This window comes from Sceloporus occidentalis, unplaced genomic scaffold (genome assembly GCF_023333645.1).
Source record: "Sceloporus occidentalis isolate IW3139 unplaced genomic scaffold, rSceOcc1.0.p SCAF_1, whole genome shotgun sequence".
Classification (NCBI taxonomy): Eukaryota; Metazoa; Chordata; class Lepidosauria; order Squamata; family Phrynosomatidae; genus Sceloporus; species Sceloporus occidentalis.
The window spans coordinates 144,419,714-144,439,923 of NW_028316981.1; the positions used below are offsets into that span (position 1 = coordinate 144,419,714).

Genomic DNA, 20,210 nt, shown 5'->3' on the forward strand with positions numbered 1-20,210 from the left:
AAGACAATTGCAGATGTTCTTGGAATTCCCAAACCGGATACAAAATTGCTAAGAGGATGCATAGACAGAGAAATGTTGCCAGGAGTTTTTACATAATGAGAGGATCATGTTATGCTTCTTTTGCTTAAGGGCTCAGTTTGCTCATCAGCTCTTTTCTGAATCTGAGTACAGAGATTAGAGTGTGTATGTATGTGTACACACAGATAGATAGACAGACAGACACATGTGCTTAAATTGAAACCACCAAGCAGTTTTGACCCTGGCTGTGTCTGATGAAAAAACTATGTAAGAGATTTTTTTTAATGATATAGGAAAATCAATGGCACCATTAGATAATTTTAAAATTCCACACTCCATGGTCTTCTCTCTCCCACCCATGGTGTGTTTGAGAGCCTCCTTTCTCATCCTGTTCAGTGGGTTGGTGGCTTTTCCCCACAAAATGCTGTCTTGGAGAAAGTTGCAAATGAAATACCTTGGTGTGTAGAGATTTCTCTTCCCACAGAGGCTCTCGTTCTTCCTCTAATCCACTCTTCCCCCTCCTTCTTTAATACTTGCTTTACTTGTCCTGTGCCATTAAAAGTGGGTCAGTTTTTTTAAAAAAGTTGCTTGGGTCAATATTTGCAAAGTAGGTAGAGGTAACTTCTCTTCTGGGAGGGGAGTAGGTGGCACTACCACTTAGAGAACTGGCCAAGCATGTGGGAAGTCCTTTTACCTCTGCCAGTGACCATGGATGAAACTAGATGCTCTATTTCCTTCAGTTGTCAGGTGTCAGTGCTAAACATCCATGCTGCATAGGAGCAAAACATATTTGTGTTCTTGAAGTTTGGCTGTAAAACAATCCCTACCATACATTACTGAATGTTGTGTGTTTGGGGTTTTGAAGGGAGATGGTTAGAAGGATGCAATTTAGAACTTGATTAGGTAATTTATTGGCTCAACTACTCTCCTCAAAGGTGGGGCTCAGGGATCAGAAATAGATTTTGGTATTTTTGTTTTTATAATGTCATTGGATGGGAAAGGATTGGGGTAGAGTCTGGCAAAGTGGGTCTTGGGGATTCTAGCAGTTATAGCCCAAAAGTAACTTTCTAGGGTCTACAGACCCTAGGGGGCAAAGCTAGAATAATATATACTGGATAATCAAGTGTTTCTGTTGCACTGTGTGTGCAAGTTGGTGGGGAACATTAGTGTGACCATTGATGAGGACAGGATGACAGGCTCAGTGGACCATTGGTTGTTCTTTTGTAAGAATCAGGGCGATAATTCTGGCCCAAGCTACTGATGCCAATGGGAGATTTTGTTTCAATGCAAATATCAGCTTCAGAAGAGAGAATGACATCAGGTTTTCAGGAGGAGTGGAAAGAGTTGCATTTGTTTCTTCATGCCTACTTTTATCCCAATAAATATCAGTTGGAATCAGCAGATGCTATTTGCTTTTCTTTCTTTTTTTCAAATGAATATAACATAGAGAGACCTGTTTAACTTCACTTCAGATTTGGCCTTCAAACATTCTTTGGGTTGCTGAACTTCAGTGTGGAGAGTCAAGAGGCCATTGCCTGCTTAGAAATATGTACAAAAAACTTTACAGGGGTTGAGATCTTTGGTTTGGTTTGTCCGTCTCCTCTTTCCTCCCTTTTGTGTCGAGGATGAATGAATACAAGTGAAGCAGTTTTGAACAGGAAAACCTGAAACCGCTAACTAATGTGATATGCACTTTTCTTTTTCACAAGAGAAAGGCATAAAAATTGTGGGGGTGGTGTGACTGGTTTATCTTCCTGTGCCACTTTTTGTGATGTGAGATTTGGGAAGCAATGGATGTGCCATAATGTGCCATAATAGCATTGTTATGGCTGTTCTTTAAAAAAAAATTGAAGTAAACCAGCACAAGATGGCACAAATGGGATGGTGATAATGGCATTTGTGCAGATGAAAAAACTCTGCAAATCATGCTGTTACACAGCTATCATCGTGAGTACAGCTAAAGCGGTTTTCAAATGGTATAACGCAGCATGGTATGACAAGGACTTTAGGCTCAAGTACATGTATGGTGCATTTGGCTGATGGTAGGAATGTTGACAGTGACAATTATAACATTGAGGCTGTTGACTCCAGATGCACATGTGGGTGAACACCTGCAAAGTAACTCTGCACTGTTTCTCTTCATTCCCACACCTCTGAAATAGAATACAAACTGGCATACAGCCTTCATTTCCTCTAGGTAGGAAGGTGCATTGGGTTGAAATAATACTGGGCACTGTCAACATTCTTTATAAGAGGCTCCTGATTAATCTAGGGGCCCAGAGCAGCTCCGTAAGTGCTAGCATTAGTCCTGAATACAAATGTATTCCCCCAATCCTGAAAGTACGTAAAACTCCCAGATGTATATCTTAGCAAAAATCTGCTATTGTGTTGTGCTGACATTTTTAGTATATTGGTTTAAGCAACTTGGATGATTGATAGGCATCCACTGATTGACAGCTGTATTATTTACAGAAAATCTCAGAATGAGCAAAGTCCAGTCCTTATTTCTCAAGAGCATAGATTCTCAACCTGGTTCCAGTGGGAGAATAATCCAAAGATCTATTTAAGTCATTAGTAATCAATACTGCTAAGTCTTTGTATCATCTTTGTATCATTTTGCCATCATCAGTACTTTGTTTACCAACTTGTTTTGCTTTGCTGTCTTTGCTTTTGAATAATAATAATAATAATAATAATAATAATATAAAATATTTATTTATAGCCTGCCTTTCCACAGATCTGGGAAGATAACTGGGAGATAGTTGGGAAAAGTTAATTTCTAATTTTTTCCCCCTTAAATTTGGCCTGGATAAGCATGTTTTACTTCTACACCTACCAAATTACTCCTGAATCAAAGACATGGCGGCATCTTGAAAAATCCATTGCCTCTGCCTACAAGAGGTCTGCAGCCTCATAGGAATGGAGACAGATTGGATTGCAAGAGAAGAGTCCTGTTGATATGCAAATAGATTTTAAATTTCCTGGACTTTGTTAAACTACCAATTCCCACATGGCCAGAAAGAGGAGGAGCCAGCCTGCAAAATTTACTCTCCTTATACCATCTTAACTAAGGACATAAACAACCAAATGCAGGCATCTTACTAACAGCTCTAATTCCCCCCCCCCTTGTTTGGTTTGTAACATCTTGACTGATGAAGATGCCAGTGGAGCTTCAAAAGCTTGCAACAAGTATATTGTGCATTTTGGTTGGCCAAGAAAGGTATGACTGTTTGGTGTTTAAAGTTGGTTTGGCCAACCTGATGCTCTCAAATACTTTGGATTCTAACTCTCACTAGTCCCAATTCCAGCCAGCATGGCCAAAATTCAGGGATTATCAGAGCTGTAGTCCAAAGCATCTTGGGGACACCAGCTCAACTGTTTCTGATGTCTGAAGAGCCACTCTGTTTTATGTGTGCATCTCTCACAATACTGTTTTCCCACCTCCAGTGAAAGGTCCATCTGTCCATCCATCCATCCATCTTATTTATTTCCAGACTGTGAATCAAAGTGGCTTACAGGAAGGCAGAAAATTACAGTAAAGACATACAAAATTAAAATTAAAACAGTATTAAACAAGCATGAATCAATGGAGGATCTATATAGTGGCACAATGTAATTCAGGATACAGTGGAGTAGCTTGATGTTCAGGGCAGATGAAATTAGAGACACCACTAAGTCCCCAGCCATCCACTTAGCTTGGGCAGGTACTCAGGAGAGGTTTGTGTGTTACCTCAGGAATATATATACAGTCCTTGCCAAGAATTGAACATCTGTGCACTTGATACTTGGCAAGAAATTCATGTTTGGTTCCTTGGGGTAATTAAGGCAGGCAGCTGGGTCTGCATCCCACCATCTCAGTCTCTGTCTCTCTTGTTTAAATGAGACCATCCTAATGGGGTACATCCCATATCCATCATCAGAGTAGTGAGACATGTCTGGTTGTTAGTCTGGTTTCTAGCCATGTGGTATTGTGTGAACTTTTTCATTTTCCATTACTAGTGAATCTTGGTGAAATATTCCAAGTGATTTGCCTTCTTGGGCATCTGTGAATTTTTGACATTATCCTCGAGCCCCCAGCCTAGTGCATGAATTTGAAACACCACATTTGGGGCTTAAGAATCTTCTGGGAATGAACGTTGGTGTTCTTTTTTCCACAGCCCTGAATTTTATCTGTAGCTATGAGCCTGACAGTTTTCAAAAATTAGTAAATACTTAAAAGCACCAAACAGCCATAATAAAGGGTTTATTTGTAAAAGAATTCTGCTCCCATTCTACACCAGCATGCTGAGCTTTTGTGACCAAATTGGTCCATAGCGGGATGGGAATTGCTAACTTGAGCAAAGAGAAAGTGTTGTTTTATCACCCAGGAGGAGGTGAAATGAAAAATTAAAACTGGCCCTAATTCTGAGCCTTGAATGTCCAGGGAAATCAGCTCCATTTTCCTTGACACTCTGGCTGAAAATGTTCACTGGTTGTGAGAGTTTTGCTTACTTACAGCCCTCCCCCCCTTCTATAGCAACTGTATTGGCTTTTTGGATGACATTTGGGCTTTGGGACAATAGCTGTGCTCCTTTTTGACACACTGTAAGGGATTAAGGCTTGAGTGCAGGTGGGTTTTCTCCCCCTTGCTGTCACCTGGACATCACCATGGAGATAATCCTCAGTGAAACAAAAATAAGAGTAGAACCGGTTGGACAGAAAGTGCAAGCTGAGAGAAAGAGAGAGAGCCTCGCTGGAGGAGGGGAAGGACAAGTTGCAGAGGGCCAGGGAAAGGGCAGTGGCGGAGGCTCACTGGGAAATGTCTGTGGCTCTAGAACTTGCTGGAATCAAGTCACTAAGCAAACACACTGCAGGAATTAAACAATAGACAACTACTATCCTGTTGAGTTTAGATTGGATTATTTGTATCATAGGAGAGGATTCTGACCATTCCCACTGGTAATGGAGATGGGCATGGCTGGTTTTTCACTGAATATCAGAAATATGAACAACAATATCAGAAATATGAACAACATTCCTTCTTTTCTGTTCCCCATCTTCTTCTTTTTTAAGCTTTTAAAAGTACATCTTCATTGTTTGCACATATATCTTCTGGCCTATCCAGTTTTGGGAATCAGTGTGAATTCTGCAGTATGAGTAAAGACTCACATTGGAGGATCCAGCCATGGCCCTGTATTTGTTAAGTGGCTCATTGCTACTTTGTATTTGTGAAAGAACTCGTTTTGTATAAATGTAACTGTGTGCTTGTGTTTCTTAGCTAAACTTCCTATACACCTGTTAACAGATTCCATGTCAATAACTTTCAGGTCTGTGCATTTTGCAGTACTGCCATTCTGCCTCGACCTAATTGTGATGCAATAGAGGAAAACACCAGTGCCATGGATAAAGTTCATTGTAAGCTTGTGCTATAATACAGACCTATTTATATGTACAAGGTGTCAGTTCAAGGGAGGTCATGGAGAGACACCAACTGGGGCCCCTCTTCTCAGTAGTATTCTACTAAAAAAAGGTGCCTGGGCTTCTCTTCCTCTTCAACGCTGCAAACTAGTAGCAGGTAGCAATGTTGGGGAGAAAGAGAAATGGTAAACACTATTGTCTGCTTATTTACTGGTTCTCACCCTGTCAAGTACAAAAGTTACAGCAGTGATGAGAAAGAGTCTTCTCCACGCTTTGTCTAAGAACCCAGGGTGACACTGCTCATTCATACTGATGTGTCGTTGATTTAAAGCTGCATTTTAAACCCTGAGCAATTTCAATTTGACATATTTATTTCCCTTGCATAGCACATATACTTATTTGATTACATTCTAGAATCAAAAGTTTCCTTAATCTGCTTCTATAATTTGGCTTTCTACTAGGGCATTTCTTCAAGTGACTTGAATGGGTTAAACTTAAACCAATACCTGAAAAAGGGAGCAGAACAAAATATTGTAAAAGTGCAAACTACCAGCATCCAAACCAAATTGAAGTACAGTGGGCCCTCTCCTTATGCGAGGGATCTGTTTCAGAACCCCCCCCCCCCCGCGTAAGGGGAAATCTGCATATGCTCACACCCCATAGGAAACAATGGGGCAGTGGTGGTGCAATGCACGTGCCACATGCACATACACCATTGTTTATATTGCCGCGCAGCTTCCACGTAAGCAGGAAGCCACATATAGTGTGCGTGTGTATGGCGCAGGCACACTGTGTTAAGAGTTTGGGGAATTTTGTGGATTGGTGGGAGTAGATTAAGTAATCTATCATATTTATATGTTCATTCATTTATCTATCTGATTTAGCAGCTTCTAGGACCCAATAATTTGTACACTACATTTGCACATTAATTGCATCTGTGACCTTTTTGAACCTTGTGGAACACTGAACTCTTGGAGACCTTTGATCATACAGTTGGGGGTATTTTTAAAAAGGTATAATAGCAATCTTGTGCTTTATATTCTGCTTTCAGGATTGAGCGCTCTTCTTTCTGTTTTTCTGCCATTAGGGGTATCTTTAAGGAACATTGTATTCTTTGCCCATGCTAGCATCTCACATTCCTGTCTAGACAACTAAGGGGTGGGACAGGGAGTATCTTTTGATTTCAAAGTAATGATTTGTACCATTTTCTAGGCTTGCTGCCTTCCCAGAATAGCAGATTACAAATTTATTCCCTTTTCTTTCCTTTCTCACTTGGTTGGCTCTCTCTACCACCGAAATAATATTTTTGGGGACCATGCCAAGAACATGGAATTTACTCTGTGGAATATCTCCCTAGGGTGAATGCAACAGCAGAAGGGCAGTTGATGGGGGAGGACTGTGGGCCTCTTGTTCACAGGATTTGATTGAAGGTTTCTGTGGTCTGCCCTGGGGCCAGCCATCAGGCTGTGAGGATGTTTGGCATGAGATTATTACCTAGGCCACCAGCAAACTCTGGAGTACAACTAAAAACAGCCAGCAGCCTCCTACATTTTGACATAGTCTAGGCAAATATTGAGGAATTTTATATATATAAAAATATGGAGGCTGGGCAGGAAGGAAGGTTCTTTGGCGCCAACAGCCATTGCTTGCTAATGGTAGCAGAGATGGAAAACCTAATCTATGTGGTATATGTAAGAAGCCAGTACCTCATTAGGCTGCTGTGAAGGGTGCTGGATGGTTTTTAGAGACCACCAGAAAGATCTTCTGAGGTTTCAGATTCCCCACAAAAGCATGGTTGTACCTTCTGCATTAGATACCTCCCTGGCCATAAAAAGGGTGTTACTTTTAGGGAACTTTAAACAGAATATAACCTTCTAATTTCCCAGCCTGCTCACTTTTTTAAAAGGTCATTTGGGAGGAAAATGATGTGATAGGCTAAATTCTATGAGCGCTGTACATCCAGTCTACAAATGCAGTTCAGTTTTAAGCTCAGGCCAATCAGACCCATCCCATGTGTCAGCTTGGATGAAGAGGACACACTGGTCTTGAATGCTAGGCCTTGAATGTTAGGATAGAACATTTCATTTTCTATCTTCTGTGAGATTGCCCTGCACTTGCTGACTTGGGATGGCATATGGAGGACAGAAAATGCTGACAAAGCTCCCCATTCTTCCAAACCTGACATTATCCATTGCTATTATGGTGATACTGGTGGCCAGGAATCTCTTTTTGCCATTGGTTTACTGACAGCAATGGTATCTTGAAGTAAATTAATCTGTAGTGCTGTCTTCAAGGAACTGCTTTGAAAGACAAGTCTGGAAATTTGCATAATTATTGTTAACTGCATTAATCTGTTTTTGCAAAATGTTGAACTTCATTGATAAGCATTTGCATTGTAGGAACAGAGCAGTCTCTTGCTACCTTCTCTCCTCAGCACAGACATATTAGTCTCCAGCCTCCAGAAGTTCCCATTCCTTTAAGAAAAGATTATTTGCCCACCACACTGCACCTGCTGTGAATATTTTTTGTAAAACAAGGTATAAATCTGAAACCAATGTAGTTGGAATATACACACCAAGGAACATTGTGTTTTTTTTTAAAACAACAACAACAACAACTATGGCCTCCCTGCAAATGGAGTAGACTGCACTATGGGATGTTTGGCTTAGAGGTGTTAACCTGGTGGTCCTTGCATATTTTAAGGTCTATGCTTGAAGGCATCTGTGTTTAACCCATTAGGGGTTTATTTTGGTATGTAAATTGAGTCTGAAGAGCTAAGAAAATACTGTGGGTTGACAACTTGGAACCTTGGAATGATAAGGAGTAGTAACTCAGAGTGCTATCATAGAATTATAGAGTTGGAAGAGACTACAAGGGTCATCCAGTCCAATGCCCTACCATGCATAAAGTTCAAGGATGGTTGGAGTACTGGACACGTTCTTGTGCCTGCCCCCCCTTTCTAGTTTGCATCCACTCTTTATCCCATTCATTTCTTCTATTTAAGATTGTACATATCATATGTACTGTATATGGAGAAAGCAGCAAACATGCATATGTCCTCACCAGTTCTCCTGAACACAGACAGAATGAAGAAAGAGCAAGTGGGTGGGGTCCTGTCCTCCTCTCTACATGGCTAGTTTACACTCTGGTGTGTAAATAAGCCTCCTTTGGACTCACTGCCATTGTCTCTAATTAGAGATAATGGGCAGTCACTTTATTTTGAAATGATTCTAATTGTACAAAATAAGTCTTAAAATCATATGTAAGCCATTATGTAATATTGCCATTAAATGCAAATGAACTTTTGATCAACAAGTGAATGTCTTCTGCCACCACTACCCATTAATAGTTTACCTGGAGAAGGTATCTATTTTTCTTTCTCTGTTTTCCCTCCATTGAGATGTAAAAGCATTACATTTTAAAAGCGGGAAAAGAGCTAAGAAATCCCAGATAACAGCCTTCAGTTTTCCTATAATTAAACCTAATATAACTTCAAAGTATAATATTGCTCTGTGTTGGTACAGTATAGTAGTTCCTTCAGTGCTTTTCCAGTCTTTATGGTGCAGACAGTAAAAGAGATTTGCAAGAGCTTCTTGTTGGTTTTTATGTTTTTGAAGGCATACTCATAAGGTATTTTATTTATTATTCTTGCAGGTATGAGGCCTTCTATTTGAAACTTTTTAAAGACTGTAGTTCTAGGTAAACCTGCATTAAAGTAAGACTATGAGTTCCATAGGGGAGTGTGGATCGCCCCAGGTGACACCCTAAGGGGGGGGGGGGAGAATGACACCACTGCTCCTCCTGTATTCTGTCTTTAGAGTTACTAAGGGCCCGAATAAAGCTGCTTTGGGGCACTTTGGAGGTATGCTATTTAAATGATGCAAGCATCCTAAGAGGCCGGAAGGTGCGCCAAAGCCACGCTCCAGTCCAGCTTTGGCGCAGCTTCTAGCCTCTTAAGATGTGTGTGTCATTTAAACAGCATACCTCCAAAGTGACCTGAAGCAGCTTTATTTTGCCCTGTCTGTTCGGGCCCAAAGTCTGTAAATACTGGTAAATATCTTCTCTTGATAAAAGCTTTTGCATGACTCAGAAGGGTGCAGCTAGCACTCTAAGTGTATAACTGAAAAATAAACATCAGCATATATACTTAATGTACAGTGCTCTTTGTGCCATTAGGTGGTGGTAATGGCACTATCACTAAATATAATGTTTTTCTTTGGGCACCAGATGATGGTACTGTCTTTTTTTACTTTGTTTTTCTTCTCTAAGACTAAAACTGATGCTAAAATAATCTAACATTTGGCCCACCCTACACTGTTCAAGTTAAAGATATAATAGCTTACTATTACTTTTTAAAAGAAATGTATCTGTATCTATCTGTTTATCTATCTATCTACAGAAACATAGCACTTTCCAAAGCTAGAGCAATGAAACGTCAATAAAAGACCTGCATGGCTCCAAAAATATATCAGTCAAAAGCTGTTTAAAACAAGTGAGCTTGCAGAGCCTTTTGAGCTTTGTCAAAAAGTGGGAAAGATCTAGTTGCACGTCACTTGCAAAGGAGTTCCATATGGTAGATCCTACAAATAATATCTTATTGATTTTGTTAATTCATCTCATGCTTTAGAGTCTTCTTTCCGCAAGTCTTCTGAAATACAGTTGCTGTAACAAGTAAAGACTTTTCTGTTTCGACAGGCGTATGGTGGGTGACTGTATAAGACCTGTCTCACCTAAATAATGAACTGGATCCTGCCAACTGTTGTGTTGTGTGTAATGTGTGGTGTGTGTTTAATGATATATATTTGATTCTAATTATAAATGTTTTTTTGATTGTGTATTCTTGTTCTACCTTTTGTATCTTGTCAATTTTTAACAATGTATTTTTTAACTTGATAGGCACTTTGAATCCTGAATGGGGGAAAAGGTGGGATAGAATTACTTGTATAGGCTGCATCTGCACTCCAGAAATAATGCAGTTTGACACAACTTTAACTGCCATGGTTCAGTGCTATGAAATTTTGGCATTTGTAGTTTTATGAGACGTTTAGCCTTCTCTGCCAGAGAGCTCTGCTGCCACAATAAACTACAAATCCCAGGATTCCATAGTATTGAGGCATGGCAGTTAAAGTGGTAAACTGGACCATTTCTGCAGTGTGGATGCAGCCTATATTTCTATCCCACCTTTCCCCCCATTCAGGACTCAGAGTGCCTATCAAGTTAAAATAGGACATGCAGCAGCATGGTAGGTTAGTATTATTCTGTCCATATTGCTGATGCTAGGGTGGGCAGGTACTATGGCTGAGTGGGTGGCTTGTAAGTAAAGAGGTTGTGGCAGAGATTTTCATTAGGGGATTTCTAGTTCCTTGCTCATTCTCTTAGCCAATATCCTAGCTCACTGGAAGCATCCGCTCTCGCAGGCCAAGGCAGTATTTAGTCATTCTGGGAATGGGGTGGGGGGAGAGCAGACAGCCAGAGGGCTTGTCTGTGTCCAACCGTGAATAAAGGAGGGAATCCCCATAGATAGTGATCTTGATTGAGTTGCATCCTGTGTCTTCAGGAAAAGGAATTTGGAAATGGAGAGGCATTGATAGTTGCACTGAAACCTGTGCCAAGAATCCTAAATAATGTCAATTTTTTTGTCAGTTGTTATTCTAGAGATTGGGCAAATCCCTTCAGCTCTCATTTACTGCTGTCTGCCTGCCTGCCTGCCTGCCTGCCTCCTTCCTTCCTTCCTTCCTTCCTTCCTTCCTTCCTTCCTTCCTTCCTTCCTGTTTACTCTTAGAAAAGCACAGTGCATATATGCTAAAGAACAAGCTCCCTTGCCCATTCTGGCAGTGCTTGGTCCTCCGTAGATTCTGTTTGTGACCAGCCTTGAGAAGTGAAAAAGAGAGATCACCATCTATTATTGAAAAGTTATTCCCTTGGGATGATTTATCTTTCAAACTTGTAAAAGGAAAAAGAAAGTATGGTGGTATGAAGATGAATTAAAGTCAGTGGGACTTGAATCAACCACTCAGATTGTTATTTTAGAAAATTAGTTTCTAGAAACAAATCTTTGCCTTGGAACTTGAAAACAAGCCCTACAAATACCATATAACTGTACATTTGCTTTCAAGAAGAAAGGGTTTAAGGTTTGGGTACCATCCATGAAATTCCTTGTGTCCGCTTCCATTTTTGTGTGCCAGTTCAGATGCTCTCTATACCTGGATTGTGCTATATCCATGACTATTGACAGCCCATGTTAAAATGACCCTAGAATTATTAGATGTGTACACAGTCTACCTTTACTTTTTTCCACAGGAAACATCAGCTGTTCTTGAAGAGTTTGCTTTAGAACTATTTTATTTACTGGGTTTATTTTGTTATTTTATATATTTATATCCTTATATATCCCATATTTGATTGTTTAGTGTTTTCATTGGTATTGCTAGTTGTAAGCAGCCCTGAAAAAAACAGGTCAGGATATTAAATATACTATTTAAACATAACTACACTTTAAAAAAAAAATTGCTCTTTCTACCTTTTCCTAGAATGGAGAAACGTACACCAGGTCAGAAACAGTGACCTAATTCTAATTTATGAGTACTTAGTACAAATCCCATGTCTGTACTACAGATCCCATGTCCCAAGAAAGGACGTGGTGGGTCAGCATTTAAGATGCTGACTCTGATGACTACAAGATTGGCAGGTCACCAGTGCGAGGCTCAAGTGCCATGTGATGGGGTGAGCTCCCATCACTAGTCCCAGCTTCTGCCAACCTAGCAGTTTGAAAACATGCAAAAGTGCAAGTAGATAAATGAGTACCACTTTGGTGGGAAGGTGAGAGTGTTCTGTGTAGTCATGAAGGTCACATGCTCACAGACTTATCTTTGACAACACTGGTTGTTGTTATTGTTAGCCACCCTCACGTCGCCTTTGACTCATGAGGACCTGGTGTATGAGACATCTCCAAGCCCCCTAATCCTTCATTGCTCTGCTTAGGTCTTGTAGATTTAGGCCTATGACCTCCCTGTTTGAGTGCACTGTCCTCTTTCTACTTCCTTCTTTCTTTTCTAGCATTAATGTCTTTTCTAACAAGTCATGCCTTCTCACTATGGGGCCGAAGTATGGCATCCTCAGTTTGATCATCTTGGCTTCTAAGAGTATTTCAGGCTTGAACTAGGACCCATTTGTTTATCTTTTTGTTCATCCACTGTATCCTTAGCACTCTTCTCCAGCACCACATCTGAAATGAATGTGTTTTCTTTTTATCCACTTTCTTCACTGTCTTGCTCTCACATCCATTCATGGTGATGGGGAATAAAATGGATTGGATGATTCTAACTTTAGTGCCCAGTTGTATATCTTTATTTTATTTTATTTATATGCTGCTTCCCTAGGGTTGCCATATCCCGCCGGGGGGCGGGACAATCCCGGTTTGGGAGGGGCCAACCCGGTCCCGGCCCGGTTTGGCGCCCAAACCGGGACGGCCCCGCCCACCGCGGCCACCTCAGGCCCCGCGGCGGCTCCAAGGCCTTGCTGAGGCCTGGGAAGACTCTCCGCGTTTGGAGCTCCAGCCGCGGAGACGCTCCCTCCCGGGCCCCAGCGAGGCCTTGGAGGCGGCTCCACGGTCGGAGCTCCGACCGCGGGGTCCTCCAAGGCCTCCGCAAGGCCAGGGAGGAGGAGGAGGCCGCTTCCCACTGCGGCGATTGCCGCGATGAGGAGCGGCCCCTGCCTCTTTCCCGGCCTGGGAGCCTGCTGAGGCTTCCTCCCAGGCCGGGAGGAGGAGCAGGCCGCTTCCCCTTGCGGCGATCGCCGCGATGAGGGGCGGCCCCCGCCTCCTTCCCGGCCTGGGAGCTGGCCGAGGCTTCTTCCCAGGCCGGGAGGAGGAGCAGGCCGCTTCCCACCGCGGCGATCGCCGCGATGAGGAGCAGCCTCTGCCTCTTTCCCGGCCTGGGAGCCAGCCTAGGCTCCCTTCCAGGCCGGGAGGAGGAGGAGGAAGCCTGGCACCGCGAAGATCGCCGCGATGCCAGGCTTCCCCCCGCCCTTCTCGGCCTGGGAGCTGGCCTAGGCTCCCTCCCAGGCCGAGAGGAGGAGGAGGAAGCCTGGCACCGCGGAGATCGCCGCGATGCCAGGCTTCCCCTCGCCCTTCTCGGCCTGGGAGCCGGCCTAGGCTCCCTCCCAGGCCGGGAGGAGGAGGAGGAGGACAAGGTTTAAAAATCTAGGACTTTTTTTTTAAATTTCCTAGCCAGGAAATTAAAAAAAAAATGTCTTACATTTTCAAACCTTGTCCTACATTTGTCCCGGTTTCGAGGTCCTCCATTATGGCAACCCTATGCTTCCCCCCCCTCCCACCGAGGGACCCAACTTTACTAGTTAGGATCTTGCCAAGTTTTTTCATTGCTGCCTTTCCCATTCGTAGTTCTCTTATTTCTTGACTGAAGTCTCCTTTCTGATCGGTGTTTGATCCAAGGTACAGGAAACCTTTAACTATTTTGATTTGCTTATTATTTATGTTGAATTTCTGTAGATCCTCCATAGTCATTCCCAGACATCTTAACAATTTGGAATTCTTTTCCAGTAAGCACAGCTCATTTCTAAATATAACTGCTCCAGAATCAGCCTGAGTACAGTATCTCTCAAGTGCACATTTCATTTCTAATAAGAACTTTAAATACCCAGTTCTTTACAGTTTACAGGCATTCCTATATCCTCCTGTTTTTACATTTACATTTACATTTCTGATTATGGCCTTTATTGGTTCTATTCTTTTTTTTACTCCTGTAAGCCTTTCTTATTTTTCTCTGTCTACTGGTTTTATCTCTGTCTTCTTTTAGCATGACCCAGAGGTAAAGGGAGACACATTTATTGAATTTAATCATAACAACAGGGAATCTCAGCAGATCCAGCTTTATTCTCTTTCATGTGACGCCCCCACATGCCAAGCTGTCCTTATTAAGATTCCTTCTTTCACAAAATTATAAACATAGTAGCTTTTGCAAAAAGTTTTCTTTCCAGCATATGCTGCCTCCTCAGTTATTTCTGCAGGTGGAACTTCTTCAGAAGCCAGCCACTAGAAAAGACAAGGAAAAAATAAAGTTATAACTGGGTGGTGATCCCTTTAATTCTTTGCACTTAGACCTCCCTGGCCAGATAGCCAATCTTCAGAGCCTTGAACAGATGTATTTAGGTTTTTTGTTGTATTGTCCTTTTTCTTTTTAACTTGTTTCCCTGGAATGAAATGTTTGGGAGCGACAGACTTGCAACATGTCCCAATACTCTGGGTTGCTGGTCCGGTCCTGCCTGCTTTTGTCTTCCATAGTGTGGTTTTTGTGGTTGAAGCCACACCAAGCTTGCAAGAGGAGGAAACCCATTAAGGATTAAGAGGTCAGTCGGCATTCTGCATAGTTTCTGTATGTGTCTGGATGCAAGTCTGAGAGCCACTTGCTCTTGTCAGCGTCACCAGGAACTCCTGGAGGGCACAGGTGGAACGTGACTCTTTAAGCAAGCGGCTGTTCCCACGGACAGTCTCTTCTCTCCCTCTCCCTCCTGAGGTGGAAAAATCTGTTCAGAGTCAAGCATATTTACAAGTCCTGAAAGGGAAGGTGGGCAGTAGGCACTGCTCCCGAAAGTCCCTGGTCCCTATTCATGGAAGTACATTTGAGGAAGTTAGGCTAGACTTTCCATGTAAAAAGCATATTTGCACTACTAAGTCTCATTGACATTTGAACCAGAAGTATGCTGGACTGCAGAATAATGATGCACATACTTAACTTTATATTGGGTTAATGAAGACATCAAAATAAGATTTTCCATGTCTTGGTCCAGTCATTCATCAAAATGGAGACTGTAGTCAAGAAATCAGTAGAAGACTAATACTTGGAAGCACTACTATGATAGAACTAGATAAGATCTTCAAATGTTAAGATATATAATTTAATACCAAAGTCAGGATCATTCATGCTGTAGTATTTCCAGTTTCGTATGCATGGCTGTGAAATCTGGACAGTGAAGAAAGCTGAAAGGAAAGAATAAACCCATTTGAAATGTGGTGCTGGAAAAGAGTTCTGTGGCAAGTATGGACTGCAAAAAAGACACATTAACAGATCCTAGTGCAAAGCAAGACTGAAATTCTTACCCAAAGCCAAAATGGCTAAAATAAGGCTGCCATATTTTGGACATGTAATGAAATGTCATCACTCAATAAAATGGAAGACAGTTGGAGAAGGAGAAGATCACGTTACAGTCAAGGAAGCCACAACCCTGAACACCTAATTTGATGGGCAGGATTCTGATTCTGTCTTGAAGGCAAATAACAACAACAAAATAGACTGCTGCGAGGTGTCCTCATCACTTTTCATGCCATGTTGATGGAGGGAGTACAGCACAGATGAGCTTTTCAAGCAGAAGGCTCCAGGTTAAAGAATCGTTATTTTGATTCCTTAACAAAGAGCTAAATGAAAAACACCTCTTACTGAGAATTTGAACAGCTACTACCATTGAGAGTAAGCAAAACTGGAGTGTTCGGGAGGAGGCTAGATGAAACAATTTAATGTAGCTTCTTAGCTTGACTTTATAACTAGTGCAGAAAGACCAAATGAATTGCCTGAATTAGAGGACGCAGCACCATTTTTTGCTGTGTGTGAAAGAGATGACACTATGTGCACACACAGAAATTGTGTGTTAGTATATTGAGAGCCAGTATAGTGTAACAATTCAAGTGTTAGGTTTACACTGTGAAAGCCAGGTTAAAATTCTCAGTAAACTACCAAGCTCTCAAGGTAAATCAAGCCAGTCACTGTATCTCACTGTTGATTGTTGTGAGAATTAAGGGACAAGTAAATTGCTCTGAACGTTTTGAATGTAGAGTCTGTATATGTGTATGTGCATATATGCAAGTGCATATTTGTGCATATACACACAAAATTCTGGCTTGGCAGCTGTCAGGTTACAATGATATGTTATTTGTGCATTCAAATGAAATAAAAGGTTTTGAACTTCCTGCTGTAAGGTAATCTTTCTATGCAGGTAGACCTACTTCTCATTCACAGTGGACCACCTGGCACTACAACGGAATTCTGGAACATTTAAAGGGTGATTTCAGAACGCATACGTTTTTGGCGGGCAGGACAAAAGGAGAGAGATCATCGTGTGTGTAGGACAGAGCCCTAACTTGTGGCTATTTTTATTGTCCTTGTCAAGTATTGTTAAAAGATATATTGTACAGAAGGACTGGTACTCCTATAGGAGACATCTTTTAAGGGGGGGGGGGGTAATACTTGAGCTTCTAAAAGTACTCAGTGTTTCTACACTACACAGTTACAACAGTTTAATCACACTTTAACTGCCATGGCTCCATCCTGTGGAATCCTGGGATTTGAAATTTGGGAAGGGATCATTACAATCTGGCAAACCAGATTAGGTTTGCCAGATTAAGGAAAAAACTGTGATCTTTCTAGCGAAAAAATCTAATGGCCTCCCCAAACTGCAAATCCAGGGATTCTGTAGAATGAAGCGTAGCCAATAAGGTGGGATCAGAGTACTATAACTGTATAGTATGGATGCAAAAACTGAAAGTAATTTGTTCCTGTTATTTGATATGTTTGGAGAGTCATTTGTTGCTGTTACTTTCTGTTGCTAGTTATTTCCCTATTGCTTTTAGTTACAATTTATTTTTTAAAAAACATTGCTTAGATGATGATATCTATTCCATGTAAATTTAAACAGTGTATAAACTTCTCCCCCTTGTTTGGGTGTTTGCAGATAGTGTGAAGGCTTGTTTCTTTGTTTATCAGGGAAGACAATACATCCTTAGAAGATGTTGTTCTCTCTACTTGGCTTATGGATGGAGTAATGTTCTGATTGTCACATACTCCCTTCATTCTAAGAGGCTAGAGGCATATGTCGTTCCCCACATGAACCTGAAGGGCTCAGATGTACTTTTCCTTGATTCTGGTATCTTGCACAAAGTAAAGAATATGCAGAGCTGGGCTCTTCATTGGCAGTATAGTTTCAAGTGCAGGATTGCTGTGCATGAGCAGAAACAACTGTTCAGCATACAGGTTCATTACTAGCAATAGCAGCAATAGCAGCTTCGTTTATATACCACTTCATACCACTCTAAGCAGCCTCTAAGTGGTTTACAACTGTAATCTAATTGCCCCCATCAAGCTGCGTACTCATTTTAGCAACCTTGGAAGGATGCAAGCCTGAGTTGAGATTGAGCCCTGGTCAGTATTGAACTCGCAACCTCGTGGTTTGTGTGTGTCTGCAGTACAGTCATTTAACCATTGCACCACCAGGGCTCCTGGAAATAATGGAGGCTGTTTTCAAGGATGGTAGAAGGGGATGGGGCATCATCTGCTTAAGGGAGAAAGAATACAACTTGAAATGTGTAGACTGTTTCTGGAAACGGAGGAGCCCACTGTCCCTGTAGTATTCACACACTGACAGTGAGAGACCAACTTTTCCATTTGCAGAAGCCACTTACCATGGACAGATGTGCCACTGGCACATGTTTACTGTTGTGATAGTTTATGCTGTCTAAGCACTGTGTAAATGATGACAGAGCCAATGTGATGTAGTAGATTTGGCCATTGTGCTATGGCTCTAGACACCAGGATTTGAATCCCTGCTTGACCGTGGAAACCCACTGGGTGACCTTGGTCAGTCACACACTGTCAGCCTCAGAGGATGGTAAGGGCAAACTCTGAACAAATCTTGCCAAGAAAATCCCATAATAGGTGAGCTTTACAGTTGCCATAAGTTGGAAATGATTGAAAGCCACACAACAACAACAAAAGATGATGATGTTACAGTCTTAATTAGTATTTTTGCACTTCGTTGAAAAGAAATGTACCTCCAAATTTCACACATTTGAAAGGCTTACGGGGCATTTTGGAGAAATACATTGTGCGGACAGCTAAAACATGCACAAAGGTACACAAACCCATTTTAGTTAACAAGCTAGGTAACGTGTAAGTCAGAGCATTGAAAGAAGATTTTTTTTTAAAAAAAAAATGAATGAATTTCCCTTTGGCAAGTCTCACAACCCAGTGTGAAAAAAGAATATGGAGAAATGCAGTAAAATAATTTCATGTTCCTAGATGTTTCATAATGTTTATGTCATACTTTGGAGTCGAGTAGGGGTAAGAACTACTCACCTGTTTTTTCAGGTGTTGTTCAACTGAAGCATTCCTTACCATTGTCTGTGCTGGGTTGGGCTGCTGGTAGTTGAGGCCAGCAATATTTGGAGGGTCATACTGTTCCCACCTCAGTTTTGGACAGCTCCAGCTGATTCACATGCCATTGCCACAGTCATGAGATGCTGAGGGAACAAAAATACTGTTAGGAAAAAAAAATAGTTTCCCACCCGCTACCCTCGAAGGGATTTGGAGGTATAAGGTTAATTTTTAAAGCAACATTCCCAACACTTTAAAACAACAGGTACTTTTCTCCATGGTTTGGCTTATTATCCCCTGCACTGGACCATGTGTGCACACTATCTGTAGCAAACTGAAGAAACTGGAAACATCCAGTAGAACCAAAAAAAAAAAAAAAAAGAGTCTTAGAGCCAAAACAGACAGCCTGGTAAAGCCAGCTTCTAGCTGGTTCGGGGATGTGATGTTTAGACATGACATGCCCCTGAGTCGCCTGGAAACCGTGCTGGTGATTACATGTTGGTGAGCGTCCAGGTGGCTTGAGGGCATGGCGTTTAGACGTCGCTCACCCCGAGCTGATGAAAAGCTAGCTCTACAGGTGATGGGGTGGCCTTTTTTCACCCCAAATAGGAGTGGACTTTTCTGCTGCTATTTGGGGAGGAAGTTGGCTGGATTGGGGCCGTGGCATGCAGTTGCTGTAGTCCCAGTCCAGTTCTCTCAGGGGCCATATGTTTCATCCCTGAGAATAGCCCCCCCCCCCCCGGCTTAACTCCGTGAGACATTTTTGCACTGCACATTTTTTCTAGACCAGCAAGCTTTCTCCCACAAGTACTGTACAAATACAGTCCAGCACATGGGTTAAGAAACGTTGGATTATGATGCTGCAATAGAGTACTACCTCCTAGTGACTCTGTCTAGTCCAGTGTTATCTGCTGTATGTAGCAAAGGTCCATATGTGCATATTGTTAGTTCTGGATAAAAGGCTTGTTGAAATTATTGAGCTGCTCGTCTTTTTTGTGGTATAGGAACCTATCTTTGTTTTCCCCCCATGTTGTTTCTGCCTCTGCTACCAAAGTTTCTGTTAAAGAAGGACATTTACTTCATTCAACTGTACTACTAAAGCACTGTTGCAAAACAAAGTGGGTAAAGTGTGGCACTCCACTGAACTGCAACTCACAGCATTCCCCATCATTGGGCTGACTTGGGCTGCTGGGAATTGCAGTCCCATAATCTCAACCAATATGCCAAGAATGTGGATGGTTTCCTTCACCACTTCCTGCTAGCCTTGAAAGTGCAAATGTTTTGTTTTTTTAAAAAAGAAAACAAATGTTACTGGCCCAGTGTGGAGCCCAAAGGACAGATTGCCTCATTTACTGCCCCCCTCATCACTTGGGCACACACTTTAAGCCTGCAGAGGTGAGAGCAGAACCCTTTTGGGAATACTGCTGACTCGAGGCTGAGAACGGGAGAGACTATTAAAAGGGAATGGCCTAATCAATAAATCAAAGTACCTGAAGACTAAGGTGGTTGTGCTGCTGACAACCCCCTCCCCACCCCCAGAAAAGCAAACAAAAAAAGAAAATTGCAAAGGTATCAGTATGACACATTGTATTAAGTTTGGAGAGATGAAAAAGTGTTTGCTGACTGCATATGCTT

The 20,210-nt window shown here is 41.9% G+C and overlaps 1 long non-coding RNA gene across 1 annotated transcript in view; it reads left to right on the forward strand.

Moving 5' to 3' along the window:
• The window catches only part of LOC149322355 (uncharacterized), a 146,027-nt gene that overhangs the window by 101,622 nt on the left and 24,195 nt on the right, over nucleotides 1-20,210 (forward strand). The gene's annotated exons all lie outside the window — the stretch shown is intronic.